General features: G+C 44.5%; 2 pseudogenes across 1 annotated transcript; both read right to left on the reverse strand.

Annotated features, from left to right (window-relative positions):
• Positions 1-3,662: 3,662 nt before the first annotated feature.
• Positions 3,663-7,562, reverse strand: LOC125542265 (putative LRR receptor-like serine/threonine-protein kinase At3g47570; annotated as a pseudogene). The gene is made up of 2 exons (XR_015617910.1): positions 4,427-7,562; positions 3,663-4,336 (listed from the first exon to the last, which is right to left on the reverse strand). The product of XR_015617910.1 is annotated as a putative LRR receptor-like serine/threonine-protein kinase At3g47570 (transcript).
• A 4,441-nt stretch (positions 7,563-12,003) lies between these two features.
• LOC147977662 (uncharacterized) lies at positions 12,004-13,186 on the reverse strand (annotated as a pseudogene).
• Between the last annotated feature and the right edge of the window lie 3,035 nt (positions 13,187-16,221).

Consider the following 16,221-nt stretch of genomic DNA (forward strand, 5'->3'; position numbering starts at 1 on the left):
TGCATGGGCCGGGGTATCTTAGTACTTAGTTAAGTAGGATCAACTACCCCGCCATTCTTGCTGCATTAAACCATAGGTGGCAATAGAGCCAAGTGATTAGGCCCAACTTAGAATTCTCGTTAGCATCGATAAACCCTAGATGATAAACCCAACATAGGTAGCAATAGAGCCAAGTGATTAGTGCCAAGTGATTAGGCCCAACCTAGGGTGCCTAAATGATAAAAGCTGAATGATCAGCGTCGACAAACCCTAAATGATAAAAGCTTAGCTTTTAGGATGCCTCGGTGTCGACAAACCCTAAATGATGTAGTTTTGAATTATGAACGTACGTAGGATATGTCGTCATCATCATCGGACGACGAAAGTCTCCGGGGGAGTGCGACTGGTGCCACGACGATCGAGGTCTGTGCGACATGCCTCACCTGGACGATGATCGGCGCTTCAGCATTAAGCTCGAGGAGACCTTCGAAGTTGAAACGGTACACAACGACGACAAGTGTTATTTTCATAATTAAGCATGACTTCAACTATTTCAACGTGTAATTTTCATCTTTTACAATTCGAGTATAGCTTATCCCATGCCATGCAAGATGCTATGTCTTGGAGAGGATGGATTTTGAAGACCATGAAATTTCTGAAACAAAGAAAATTCACCTGAGGACTCATCACGATGTGGACTTTGAAGTAAATCTATATAATTCTGAGAGCGTAACCCATTTTGGTTGCAAAAATTGGGAAGCATTTTGGAAGATGTATGGTTTTGATGAGGGTATGCTTATCACCATGGATCTTGGTAATCCTGACATCAACCAAGACAATATGGACATTTGGGTCCTTGTTGATACGCCTCCAGTTCTACCACTATGTGAGTTTCTCAAACATAGTTATTAGCTAATTTATATTGTTTATTTCAAAATAGTTGACAGCTTATTTCCATTGACAGCTTATTTTTATTGTTCAAAGAATGTGCGGGAGATGGTAGACAAAACCCACTACACCGATGGCTTCGAATTAACAACTTACAAGGAGAAAAATCATCTAGTCGGATTTTGTACTGACATTGAGAATTACAATATCCACAATCAAACTCCTCAACATTATGGTAAATACATGCCACTAGTGCATGTGTTCAACTACGGTAACTACCATGGAGATACCCTGGTAAGATTTTTACTATTACGACATCCGTGCATCTTTTGCATACTTCTAAAACTAGTACATCATTGCTAACTATGAAGTTATTACTATGTTTTTCAACAAATAATCCCAGAGAATTGTGTGCCTCATATGATGTATCAGAAAGGTAGTCTTAATGTTTTGAACATACAGCCAGGTCATCCTACGAATCTCAACTGTCCATACGAGATTTCTAAAAGAAGTGGAGACATGAAAATCAAAGGATGGAAAAAATGTATGGACAGTCGTAAGGAGCTTCTTGGAAGCAAAAGGAAGCGAAGCGCAAGAATTGGAGACAGGATGTTCTCCATTCTCCATAATGGAGAGTCAGGGTCTATATTGTTTTATGCTATTTTAGCTTAAATAGGGTATTTAGGTCCTGCCTAATACTGATGATCATGTGCTAAGAACAATTAAGTAGGGTTGGTTCAATGACTATCAAGATGATGATCGTATGACTTGTTATGAATAACGAGTAGAAGTTGTATGATGATGATTAGTAGGACTTGTTAGGATTAGTATTACTTCCGACAAACTCGATACTCGCGGTCTCGAGACTTGTAATGTTTTATCTTTGTTCGGTATTTTGAATTCGGAGACTAATATGATGAATTGTATTCGGAGACTAATCTTCTATTGTATTTGATGAATCTGTTGCTGCTGTGTGCTACTGTCTATATTCTGTCAAATAATATATTTTGTAACCTGTGCAAAAATTAGAAAAGTAAAAAGAAAATAAAACCTAATATTCTTACTAATGGCGTATCACTACAGAGTGCGCCATTAGTATGCCAAGTATACTAATGGCGCATCCATCCGCAGTGCGCCATTACTGTGCCAAAGCACATGGTTAAATATGGCCCCTCGGAGGCATACTAATGGCGCATGGTGTTATATATACTAATGGCACACTGGGTGGTGCGCCATTAGTATACCAGATACTAATGGCGCACCAGTGGTGCGCCATTAGTAATAAATACTAGTGGCGTGATACTAATGGCGCACCAGTGATGCGCCATTAGTAGGAAAAATTGGTGCGTCATTAGTAGGCCTTTTCCTAGTAGTGACTCCCGTTTGTCGGAGGAACACTTTGTGTGCTACCAAACGTCACAACGTAACTGGGTGATTATAAAGGTGCTCTACAAGTGTCTCCAAAGGTACATGTTGGGTTGGCGTATTTCGAGATTAGGATTTGTCACTCCGATTGTCGGAGAGGTATCTCTGGGCCCTCTCGGTAATGCACATCACTTAAGCCTTGCAAGCAATGCAACTAATGAGTTAGTTGTGAGATGATGTATTACGGAACGAGTAAAGAGACTTGCCGGTAATGAGATTGAACTAGGTATTGAGATACCGATGATCGAATCTCGGGCAAGTAACATACCGGTGACAAAGGGAACAACGTATGTTGTTATCCGGTCTGACCGATAAAGATCTTCGTAGAATATGTAGGAGCCAATATGAGCATCCAGGTTCCGCTATTGGTTATTGACCAGAGACGTGTCTCGGTCATGTCTACATTGTTCTCGAACCCGTAGGGTCCGCACGCTTAACGTTACGATGACAGTTTCATTATGAGTTTATATGTTTTGATGTACCGAAGGTTGTTCGGAGTCCCGGATGTGATCACGGACATGAAAAGGAGTCTCGAAATGGTCGAGACATAAAGATCGATATATTGGATGGCAATATTCGGACACCGGAAGTGTTTCGGGTGATTTCGGAGAAAACTGGAGTGCCGGAAGGGTTACCGGAACCCCCCGAGGAAGTATTGGGTCTTAGTGGGCCTGAGGGGAGAGAGAGGGCAGCAGCCCAGGAGGTGGCGCGCCCCCTCCCATGAGGAGTCCGAATTGGACTAGGGGAAGGGGGCGCGGCCCCTCTTTCCCTCTCCCTCTCCCTCTCTTTCCTTCCCCCTTCTCTCTTCCTAGTTGGACTAGGAAAGGGGAGTCCTACTCCTACTAGGAGGAGGACTCCCCCCTCCTTGGCGCGCCCCAAGGGCCGGCCGGCCCTCCCCCCTTGCTCCTTTATATACGGGGGCAGGGGGGCACCTCTAGACACACAAGTTGATCTTCGTGATCGTTCTCTTAGCCGTGTGTGGTGCCCCGCTCCACCATAATCCTCGATAATATTGTAGCGGTGCTTAGGTGAAGCCCTGCGACGGTAGAACATCAAGATCGTCACCACGCCATCGTGCTGACGGAACTCTTCCCCGACACTTTGCTGGATCGGAGTCCGGGGATCGTCATCGAGCTGAACGTGTGCTAGAACTCGGAGGTGTCGTAGTTTTGGTGCTTGATCAGTCGGGTCGCGAAGACGTACGACTACATCAACCGCGTTGTCATAACGCTTCCGCTTTTGGTCTACGAGGGTACGTGGACAACACTCTCCCCTCTCGTTGCTATGCATCACCATGATCTTGCGTGTGCATAATTTTTTTTTTTTGAAATTACTACGTTCCCAACATTAATACCATACAGGATTTCAGGAAGTGTCTCACGCCCCACAGGACATGGCGTACAATGTATTTATATTGCGGTGCTTATCCGGTAATAGCGTACAAGCAGGAAATTACATCTGGGGGTTATTGGACTTGATACACAGGGAATACTAGGGATTACATGGAAAACGGTTAAGGTTTATCTCAACCAAACCATGTATGGTGATAGGATCTAGAAGGTTCTAGTCTATTCCTGTGGCATATCTTAATAGCTGCATCATAGCTTTTTGACATCTTGAATTTGGTTGCATGGTTTTCGCCCTTTATTCTGATATATAGCAGAATGAACCAAGCAGTGTTGAACTGGCTTTGTTCCGTGAGGCCGCTATCTATTTATTGTAGGCCACTTGGATCTTCTTCAGCTTCACAACCATATCGCTCATTGTCATCCTTTGGTCAGGAGAGTCGCTAGTGCAGGCCAAACCCAACTCAAATACCGGCACAAGAAAGCCTTCCGTGTACTGCTAAAAGACCCGTGTAGTAGCTGATCGTCCACAACACGGAAAAGTTCTGCCGGAAACGCCTCAACAACCCACTGCCTCAAGCTTATTTCTCCGACAAAAAACGCATCTGTGGGTCTCTTTCTAGTCAAGATTTCAAAGAGCATGATTCCAAAGCTAAATACATCACTTTTTCGTGAAGCTTTTCCCTGAGCCCCGTACTCTGAAATTAAGGCATGCCTGATTAACTTAATTACTCAATGGTTCAATAAGAAGTAGATTGAGCAAGAAAAGTGCTAGCTAGTAATAGTACCTGGTGCCATGTAGCCAACAGTTCCAGGCATGCTCATTGTGATTGTAGAGTTATCATCACCTAGTAACAACCTTACAATGCCAAAGTCTGCCACATGTGCTGTCATGTCCTCATCGAACAATACATTGCTAGGCTTCAAGTCGCAGTGCAAGACCACCTCATAGTGTTCATGGTGCAGATACTCCATTGCCAATGACACATCGAGCATGATGCCTAGTCTCTCACTGAATCCCAATTCGGTTGTACCTTGAGAGTTGTGTAGCAGCATTTCTAAGCTGCCATTGGGCATGTATTGAAGCACCAATGCCCTGAATTCCAAGTTGGAACAGGTATTGAGTATCCTCATTAGATTGCGGTGTCGTGCCATCCGTAGTACACCACACTCTATATCAAAGCTTCTCATCGCTTGTTCTAACTGCATGTCTAGAACTTTGATTGCAACAATCAAACCATTGCTTAGCTGGCCCTTGAAAACTTTTCCAAAACATCCAGACCCTAGCAGGTTGCTCTCACTAAAATTATCAGTTGCTCGAACAAGCTCATGGTACGAGACCAGGTGATGGGTGGGCATGTCAACCATACCGGGAGAAGCTAACATCCCTTGCCGCTTCTTAATCTTCTTTTTGACTGTTACATATATGCAGAAAGCTACAAGTCCAATTGCTATGATGATAGTAGGGAGCAAAATCTTCAGCATGTGGCCATTGTTAGTTCTTTTAGAGTTACTTGGGCACAATGGAAATCCTAAACATGAAGCACCACAAAGCCCTGAATTCCCCATCAAGGATTGTTGACTAATATTTAAGAAGACACCACCTTCTGGCACTTGACCTTGTAGCTTGTTGAAAGACAGGTTCAAGCTGGTCAGGATGGTGAAATTTACTAGGTACTTTGGTATTGTACCAGAAAGACTGTTATGTGATAGGTCCAAAGTTTGCAAGCTGGTTACCTTGCCGAAAGATTCTGGAAGTGAATCATCAAATGAATTGTTTGACAGGTTCAAATAGGCTGTCGTTTGGAGTTGTCCAATCGAATATGGGATGCTACCAACCAAGAGGTTTGCAGAGAGGTCCATGCTGTAAATTTGCTTCAAATATCCCATATCAATGGGTAATGTGCCTGTCAAGAAGTTTTGAGACACATCTAGCCGGAGAAGACTGTCAAGATGAAATAAACTCGATGGGATTATTGATGATAACTGGTTGGTAGATAGTACCAGGTATTCTAACTTGGTCAGGTTACCAATCCCCTCCGGTATTGAACCTGACAATTTATTGTTGTAGATGAACAAACGTTCTATATTCTTGAGCATTGCAATCTGAGGTGGGATGGACCCAAACAAGTGATTCCCATCGAGGTCAAGCCGCTGGAGATTCTCCATCATTACGATGGATTCTGGAATTGTGCTATCCAACTGATTCTCTTAAAAATCTAGCCATTCAAGACGAGTTAGGTTTGAAATCGTAGCCGGAAGTTCACCAACTAAATTGTTCTCAGATGCAATGAAAATCTGCAGCTGGCTTGACAGGTTCCCCACATAGTTAGGAATGCCACCAGTGAAATTATTTGAAGAGATGTGAATAAATTGGAGCTTTGTAAAATTAGAAAAACGGGATAAGAAGCTAAGATCCCCCTCTAGGCAGTTCTTTGAAATATCAATACGAATCATAGAATTGGTACTACCAATTGTTCCTGGTACCGATCCAAGGAACATATTATTGTTTAAGAGCAGGTATGCTAATTCAGACAGGTTGTCAATAGAAGCAGGAATGGATCCGACTAGTTGGTTGATTGAGATATCCAAGTAATCCAACACAGTGAGTTACTCCTGTTAGGTTGATCTCCTCCCAATCGAGCCCAACGGCTCGACTGGCCCTTGACTCGCGCCCTGATCGGGGGCGCCCAACCAAACCATGGTTGGTGAGCTCCTGTGACCCGCGCTATATAACAGAGGTGGGGGCCGGGGCACGACTCACGAGGTTGATCGTTGCCACAAACCCCACCGATACTCCCTACCGATCTAGGGTTAGCGCGGTGCTCACGGGAAGCTCCTCCACCGCCGCCATCTCTCTGCCATCAACATCGTCGCCATCCACCATGGCCACCTCGGCGGGATCATCGACTCAGAGAGAAGGTAGGTTCACCGAGAAGATCTAACCGACTCGATCCAAAGCACTCTAACAATGGTATCAGCCAAATCAGGTTAGACCTTTTCGGTAGAAAGAATTCAAAGCAAAAGTTCCATCCCTCCCCAAAGAACCCTAGCAGGGCAGAGTAAAGAAAATCAAAAAAAGTAAACCGGAGTACGGCTTCAGGCCTCGCCGGCAAAGAGCGCCGCCATCATGGCCGCGCTTGTTCCTCTTGATCCAGACATGCATCGGCAAGCCGAGGCATCGGACGAAGAACCTACCCCGGAGGGGGCAAAGAACACCGCGGCCAACCCGTTCGACGGCAACGCGCTCACCGCGAGGCGAACGCGTGGCCGGCGAGGGGAAGGCAACGACGCATGCTCCGCCGTCGTCGCGCAAGGGGGAGCAGAGGTGGGCTCGGCTTGCGCTCTCTCTCACTCTCCGTGGCGCGGGGACTGGAGAAAAGAAAGGAGGAGCCATCGCCGCGCCAGGTACCCTCGTCGTCGGCGGCTGGCCGGCGGCCGGAGGAAACTGCGGGTGCACAAAAGAATGCATCCGGCGCGCCGCTCTCTCTTTCTGTCACAGGAAGAAGAGGGAGGAGAGGAGGGGAAGAAGTGGCCCGCGCAGCGCGGTGGGCTTCGCCGTCGTGGCTGGCGGCCGTGCCGTCGCTGGCGTGGCCGGCGGGCACAGAGACGCGCGAGCGGCGCGGGGTGGGAGGGATTCACCGAGGCTGCGCTCGACTCTCCCTCGCTCACCTGTTTTGTTCGAGCGAAACGCGCGCCTGGCCGGCGGATCTCCACGGACGGTGCAGATCGAAAACCTAAAGCGGCGTTGGGCCTTTTGGGCCAAAGAGGAGGAGGCAGCGCTGGGCTGAGGCCGGTGGCCCAGACCGAGGCGAGTCCGGCTCGCGCGAGCGCGCGGAGGAGCAGGCCATGGGCCGCTGCGGGCCTCCCGCGCCAGGCCGAGGTCGGCTGAAGCTGCGTGTTTTTTTTAATAGTTTTTGTCCAGATTTTTTGGGCAGATTTCAAAAATAATTTTTCTATGCAAATTATTTTTCCAACGAATTTTTTTTGTTTAGAAAAATAGAAAAGTAAACAGAAAAGTTTCTGAAAACTAAAATAGAAAATTTTCAGAAAAAGAAATGTTCATGAATTTTTACAAAGAAAATAATAAAGTTCATGAATTTTTCTTTAGTAAAAGAAAAAGTTTTTGTAAAGAGTAAAAAGTTCATGAATTTGTATTCATGTTTTTTCCGCTGTGTAAGTAATTAATAGTGCTCTTTTACAAAGAAAATAAAAGTTTAGATAGAATTATATTTAAAGAGCATATTAAAGTGATTATTAGAATGAATATGATTATGTTATTTTTATGACCAACGTTATTAATAACATGATCATGTTTTATTATTGAAATTTAAAGGTGCTCTTTTAAAAGTGAATAGAACTAAAGTAAAAGATTAAATTGTTGCTTCTCTAATGCATTTTTGAGCCAACCGGTTAAAATTGCTTAGGGATTAAAAGAGTACAGAATTGTTTTTGAATAGAATATTGTAAAGTTTCTACTGCAAAGTAAAAGTTTTATTCTTCAATTAAATTGGAACCAACGGGGAAATTTAATTGGAAGAAATGTTCTTAGCAATGTTTTTCCCCTCTAGGTGAAATAAGATGCAGATAGTTTCCGCTATGACAAAACAAAGATATTTGTTTTAAAATTAAAATATGGTATTGTTATTTTCTGACCAACGTTGATGATAACGGTGCTATAATTCTATGAGCCTTATGTTCAAAGTTTCAATCTCTGATAAATTTTGTATCAAAGTGATCAATTTTTAGAGAACGTATGAAGATCAAGAAATGCTCTTGAACTAGAGAATTGTATATTTCTTGTTCCCGCTGCAATAAAGTTGATGATGATGATTAATTCTTAGCAAAGTTGTTTAATAGAAATACTATCATCACATTGTTTATGAGTTATATGCATTATTTCCATTTCTGCCCAACGGTGATATGGAATTAATGTAGAAGGATTATGCTTATTCTAATTCTGCCACAACGGTGATTTAGAATATAAAAGAAAGTTTCAAAAGTTTAATGTGCATTTTTTAACCAGACCAACGTAGGGTTATTTTATGCCCATTAACGTTGATTATTGGCTAAGTTTTCTCAGACCAAAAACTTTTCCATGCTTTCATTCGTGAAAGCGAATGGTTGGGTACTTGTGACCCGAAAGATGACCAAGAAAGGTCATAACGTGAGGGAGTATGTTCTCTCTAAAGAATGGCATCAAAAGAAAAGAGACAGATCATTGAGAGTCTTTTGATGAATGTCTTTCATGTACTCTCTATGAAGAAGATTTTTCAAGCAACATGTGTGTTTAATTTGACCAACATCGGATCAAGCATGTGTGTCAAAGAGCATTCGAATTTATTCCTAAATTTGATGATTGAATATGTAGTCAAAAGAGCCAATTCTGGCATTTATGTTCCCTTACAGGGAATTACCCGTGTGGCGGGAAAAGATGATTATGATAAAACCCGCATGGCGGGAAAAGTCTGGGAAAATACCTGCGTAATGGGGTAAAGTTGACATAATATTATGTCAAAAATCCCGTATGGCGGGAGAAATTCTGGCAAGAAAAAGATATGATAACTCAGGTGCTTTTAATGTATCCCACTCTGGGAGAAAAGAATGGAGTAGCTGAAAGGCGCAACCGTACACTTATGGATATGGTGCGCAAAATGATGAGTTATTCCAACTTGCCATTGGGGTTATGGATGGAGGTACTTAAAACCGCCATTCACATTCTCAATAGAGTGCCAAGCAAGTCGGTGCCCAAAACACCGTACGAGCTATGGACAGGAAGGGTGCCCTCCCTACAACACTTCAGGGTGTGGGGGTGCCCTACTGAGGTCAAAATGTTTAATCCAAACATTGCAAAGTTAGATCCCAAAATAGTGAGTTACCACTTCATTGGCTATCCAGACAGATCAAAGGGTTTTCGTTTCTACTGCCTAGACAGATATACAAAGTTTGTAGAAACGATACATGCAGTCTTCTTAGAGGACGAAATGATGAGGGGGAGCTTGGTAGCTCGGAAAATTGATCTTGAGGAGAAGAGGGTGCATGCACCTAATCCGGTGATTCAGGAGCCATTTTTCTCACTACCAATTGCAGCTCCACCCATGACAACCTTGGGGGTAGACCCAGAACCTGTCTGTCAGGAGCCGACTGAACCCGTTGTTAAGCATGAAAGGGAGGCGCAACAACAAATTTTAGAAGAAGTGCCAGAAGTTGAGGCACAAAATGTGCCAGAAACTGAGGCCCTTAGAAGGTCTAGAAGACCAAGAAAGTCAGCTATTTCTACTGACTTTAAAGTTTATAACACAGAAATGGTTCATATGGAAAAAGATCCCACCTCATATGAAGAAGCCATGAGAAGCCCTCATTCATCGAAGTGGATGAAGGCAATGGAAGACGAGATGAAATCGATGAGTTCCAAAGATGTTTGGGACTTAGAGGAAATTCCTAAAGGAGCCAAAACAGTAGGCTGTAAATGGGTCTACAAAATTAAGTATGACTCTAAAAGGAATATAGAAAAGTATAAAGCACGACTCGTGACAAAAGGATTTACACAAAGAGAAGGGATAGATTACAATGAGACATTTTCTCCAGTCTCATGTAAGGATTTCTTCAGAATCATAATGGCATTAGTTGCTCATTTTGATTTAGAGTTACATCAAATGGATGTTAAGACGTCATTTCTGAATGGTGATTTAAAAGAAAATGTCTACATGAAACAACCTAAGGGTTTTATCATGGAAGGCAAGGAAAATATGGGATGCCGCCTGAAGAAATCCATTTATGGATTAAGAAAAGCCTCTCGGCAGTGGTATCTAAAGTTTAATCAAACGATTAAAAATTTAGGATTTAAAGAAAAAAAATTGAGGATAACTGCATTTATGCAAAGTTTAAAATGGGGAATATATTTTCCTAATCTTGTATGTGGATGATATCCTGCTTGCTAGCAGTGATGTTAGTCTACTACAAGAAACAAAGTTGTTCTTATCCTCAGATTTTGACATAACATATCTTGGTGAAGCATCATATGTTTTGGGCATAGAAATTCATCGAGATAGGAACAATGGAGTCTTAGGACTATCGCAGAAAGCATATTTAGAAAAGGTTCTTAAAAAGTATAATATGCATGCGAGTAAAGCCACACCTGCTCTTATAGTCAAGGGCGATAGTTTTGGGAAATTCCAATGTCCCAAGAACCAGTACGAGATCGATCAAATGAAAGCAGTACCATATGCTTCGGCAGTTGGCAGCTTATAGTATGCACAAGTGTGCACTCGCCCTGACTTAGCTTTTATCACCGGGGTACTCGGTAGATATCAAGAGAATCCAGGCATGGAGCACTGGAAGATGGTAAAGAAAGCATTGCGTTATGCGCAAGGCACGAAGGACTACATGCTAATATACAGGAGAAGTGATTCCCTAAAGATAAAAGGGTATTCAGACGCAGATTTTGCGGGGGGCAGAGATGATAGAAAATCCACGTCAGAATACGTCTTCACTCTCGCTGGGGGAGCTATTTCGTGGAAAAGCTCCAAACAGTCGATAGTTGCATCATCCACGATGTATGCAGAATTCATAGTATGCTTCTAAGCCACGGGGCAGACGATATGGCTAAAGAAATTTGTACCCGACTTGAAAGTGGTAGATTGTATTCACAAACCACTAAAGATGTATTGCGACAACCAACCCGCAGTATTTTACGCTCACAACAACAAGTTGAGTAATGCTGCCAAAACAATAGAGATAAGGTATTATGTTGTGAAAGATAAAATCCAGGATCAAACTATAAGTCTCCAGCATATAAGGACAAAGGATATGCTTGCGGGTCCGCTAACGAAAGGCTTACCACCCAATGTGTTCAAGGAACACTTAGCCGGCATGGGTTTAAGGGAAAGCCTTATGATTCCTGGATAGGCCCAAAAGAAACAGAATTTGCTTCTGAACATAACGTATGTTGTAGCTGTATGATTCTAACGGCAATTAAGCTGTGACGATGAAACATGCTCTATGTACCAATATGTGATGAAACAAATAAACTAGAAAGTATAAAGTTAAAAAAAGTAAAGTTGAGATCAAGGGGGAGAATGTTAGGTTGATCTCCTCTCGATCGAGCCCAACGGCTCGACGGGCCCTTGACTCGCGCCCTGATCGGGGGCGCCCAACCAAACCATGGTTGGTGGGCTCCTGTGACCCGCGCTATATAACAGAGGTGGGGGCCGGGGCACGACTCGCGAGGTTGATCGTTGCCACAAACCCCACCGATACTCCCTACCGATCTAGGGTTAGCGCGGTGCTCACGGGAAGCTCCTCCACCGCCGCCATCTCTCTGCCATCACCGCCGTCGCCATCCACCATGGCCACCTCGGCGGGATCATCGACTCAGAGAGAAGGTAGGTTCACCGAGAAGATCTAACCGACTCGATCCAAAGCACTCTAACAGCTCCAACTGTCCAAATTCTTCCGGAATGACTCCTGACAGGTTACAGCCTTGCAGGGCTAGTAAACCTAGCTGAGTGAGGTTGCTAAGTGCAACAGGAATTGGACCAACAAGGTGATTCAAACCCAAGGAAAGGAAATTGAGATGAGAAAGCTTGCCCAGCCACGTTGGCACAACACCCTCAAAGGAATTCTCACTTAAGGAGATAGTTTGGAGGTAGCGACAAGAGGAGAGCCCCAATGGAATCTCACCGGAGAGCCCAGGCCGATCTTTCGCAACGCTGGTAGACTAAAACTTTCATTGTTAGGGATTGGACCAGTTAAGTTGTAGTTCAATGCAAATCAGATTTCGGTTAATCTAGAATTGTTGAATATGGATGGAGGTACTGGGCCGGTGAAATGATTCACTTGAAGGTCAAGGTACTCAAGCATTGGTAAGGAGCCAATACAAGATGGTATATGTCCCGATAGGCTGTTGTTGCCGAAGCTCAGGCGAGTTATCAGAGGGGTATTATTAAATAGATAGGTGTGTATTGAGCCGCTCAGGTAATTCCCAAAGATATTGAAGTAGACAAGACTCTGCAGGTTCTGCAGTTCTACCGGGATTGAACCAGATAGATGGTTATAATGCAAGGAAAGAACATGAAGCCTTGTGAGGTTTCCTATGGTGGTTGGGATGCTACCTGGTAGGCCATTGAATCCGAGATATAGGTATTTAAGACGACGAAGCCGTCCTAAATCATCTGGGATGGAGCTCGTGAGATTTGTATTGGTGAGGTTGAGAACAGAGAGGAAAGAGAGATTACCAAGGTGAGGAGTGATTGATCCATGGAGGGGGGAGCCCGGCAGTTCCAAAGCGGTGACGCGCTGCCGGCGCCGACTGCATGCAACACCAAACCAGTGGCAGAAATTCGTACCAGCAGTCCAGTTGCTGGCAAGGATGCTGAGAGGGTCGGAGAGCTGTGCTTTGAAAGCAAGCAGGGCAGTAAGATCAGTGTCGCTACCATTGGTCTTGCTTGGACCAGGAGAAGACGTGGGTACAGTGGACAGCAAGGTGATCAAGAACAGAATGGGTATGGATATGGATGGAAATCCAAGTGAGGCCATGTATGGGACAGAGATGCAAGTGCGAGCTGTTATCTTATCGATCGATCGGTCTTTATATGGTGGGAAGGATAGTTTTTTGATAGGCTCCAGCTTCCAAGTGGTGCTTTCGGCATCAAAGACCTTCGCATTTTTTCGAGAAGGGGAGTACCACGACCTCTGCATTATAGGATGCACACAGCCATTTTATTAAACGCGAATCAAGTTCAAGTCACCGAGTACCAGTAATACAAATAAAAAGGAAACGCGGCCACAAGTGGCGCTTTCGGCATCAAAGACCTTAATTGTTGTGTAATATTTTTGTGGATTAGTGGAGATATCCGAAGTGGTGCCTGTGAGATTTTTTGATACGCTCCAGCTTCCAAGTGTTTGATAGTGACATGTATTAGCAATACCAAACTCAAAAGCATGTAGAGTAGAAATCATAAACCCACAGATTGTAGCACGCTGGTTCTACATCTACAGGCCGTGGATTATGCATGCTTACTTCATAAGCCCTCCTGTCTTTGTCCATTTGCAACCACTAGTTTGTGCTGCTCTCAGTTTCAACTTTCAAAGACATACTTTCAGCATTTAGATACGAGCAGCACTGGAACCATAGACCGGATCTTCATCCTTCATGCTGATGATGTGATGTGCATTTACCCTTTCATGGTATGTTTACTGCTGCTGATGAGGAAGGATTGGACTGCAATCTCACACGGCGCTCGAGATGTCACACTCAAAAGGTGGAATTCTTCCACGATAACTGAGCCAACCAGTGCAGCAGCTGTCACGTACTACTACAGCATGACCCTAGTATACTTTTCTCTATAAAATCCATGGCACCAGGTATACTAGGGTCAGTTTACTAGGGTATACTAGGGTCAGTTTCCACGATAACTGGAGCAAAAGGAACTCCAATTGCTCAAACCTGACTCCAGTTTCCGTTATATAAGAACAGAATATAACCATGGATACTAGGGTCTGGTTTGCTGGAGTTCCTTTTGTGCTAGGAACTCCAGGTTTGAGCAAAACAGAAAACACAGATCAGCGGCAGCAGCAGGAGCTGAAGCAAAATATTATGAATAAGATGGCAAGGGCATAGCAGTAGGAGTTTTGCTAATCTGCTAGCTATTACATGTTTCCGCAGATTGTTTCAAACTTTCTTTTCTTAAAGAGTAGTCGGTACTCATCTTGCATTTCTAAACCTTCATGGTGAAATGGCAAGAATAGTATAAAGACCGTACTGGCATTCATTTCCAAGACCATGGAGCTTTCTAGCTAGACCATACAACACGGCAGAAGCTTCAGTGGTTCCTGCCCAGGCACGCAACTACCATGATGAGAACAACTTCATCCTGGTTGTACTTGTCATCCAAACGAAAATATCGACTAATCGCATGCATAGTCCATGAGTCGGTGTCGAATAACTCACTACAACACAGTTGATATTACGAGGCATTTTAAAATGCCCCCGAAAGACAAAGAAGTGCCTTTATATGTTTGTTGCGGCGTTTCTCTAAAACGCTAGAAATGGTCGTGAAGGGAAATGTAATTGAAGGCGTTTTCCAATAATGCCTCGAAAGATCGAGCGTTCCGCGGCAGGCATGAAAACGCCTCCAATGCTCCAACGTATCCGAGGCGTTTTCTGTAAACACTGCACAAAATCGAGCTGAAAGGAAAAGGTCCTCGTCAGTCACTCCCTCTACAGGCCACGCGCGCATGCATCTACTACCTCAGCTACGTGCGCCTGTTTGATCGAGCTGTTGAGAACTGGATCCTGAAATCTAATCTAATCAATCAATCAAACTAAATCCTAATCCTAACCTACGTGTATCTACCATGCTTGACAGAGTGCGATAGCCTCCTCCTTATAAGTAGGTTCAGGTCTTACTCGGCAAGCGGTATGGGACTAAACTGACTGTACCGTGTGCTCGCGCGCCTGGAAAAAAAATTGACCCTAAAGTGGTCAGCCGCGTATTGCTGACTTAAAACAGGCATGCATGCCTCTCCCTGAAGGCATCACACCTGCGCATCGCCGGTGGCCGGAACACGACGGCGACGGGAACCTGAGTTTGGAGTTGTCATTGCACACCTTTATTGCAGCTCGACGGTGACGGCGACGGCGACGGCAACGGCAACGGCGACCGCGACGGCAACGGCGACGAGAGTTTGCAACTGTCAGCGCCTTCCTTGCAGCAGATCGGCCACCGGTCTGCAGTCACCGCACCAGCAGCAGTACGGGCCAGCTTGCAGCTGCTCGGTGCCTGAGCGAGCGACCGTCCTACGGCACCGGCCAATCCCTTTGCGTGCCGCCGCGGCCACAACAGCCCTGCAGCCAACCTACGCGCATACCATGCATCAAAACGCCTTCGAATACAGTCAGGCCTTCTGCAGAATGCCGCCAAAATTATCCGAGCCACGGCGTTCTCCTAATACGCCTCTGTATGTACAACGAAACCACAGCGTTTTGAAATTTTGCCGCCGTTGCATCTTGGTTTTGAGGCGTTCTTCTAAAATGCCTCAAATACTCTGCTCTTTCAAGGCAATTCCGAAAAGTGCCTCCGCATAACATGTAAGAGGGCGTTTTAGAAAACGCCTGCAACATTACGCCTCTGATTAACCAACGTGTTGTAGTGACTTGCAGAACCTCGAAGACAGGACAAGATATTGCACTCAATGTTGAAATTTCTCCATGGCGATTGAGGCTGCAGCAGCTATCACGGTGATTGGACCACAATCTCACACGGCGGAATGTTGCATTCAGAGGTGGAATTCTTCGACGATAACCGAGCCAACCAGTGCAGCAGCTGTCAGGGTACTACTGCAGCACGATCCTGGATGCTACCTAACGACAAAGAATGGGGTGCCGCCTTCGTCATTGACTACTTAATCAAAGTAAAATGGAAGGATGAGCAAAATTCTCATTGCTTAGAAAGGATGATTTGCAGCAAATGCATAAACACATGTTCTTCATCTTCTCAACTTGTAGATGAAGATTCTACCAAATTTAAACAAATAATAAAATATTAAAACATGCGTTGGTGATGCCCCCGCGTTTGCCCGG

Source organism: Triticum urartu, chromosome 3A (genome assembly GCF_056163025.1).
Source record: "Triticum urartu cultivar PI428250 chromosome 3A, HENAU_Tu73, whole genome shotgun sequence".
Taxonomy (NCBI): domain Eukaryota; kingdom Viridiplantae; phylum Streptophyta; class Magnoliopsida; order Poales; family Poaceae; genus Triticum; species Triticum urartu.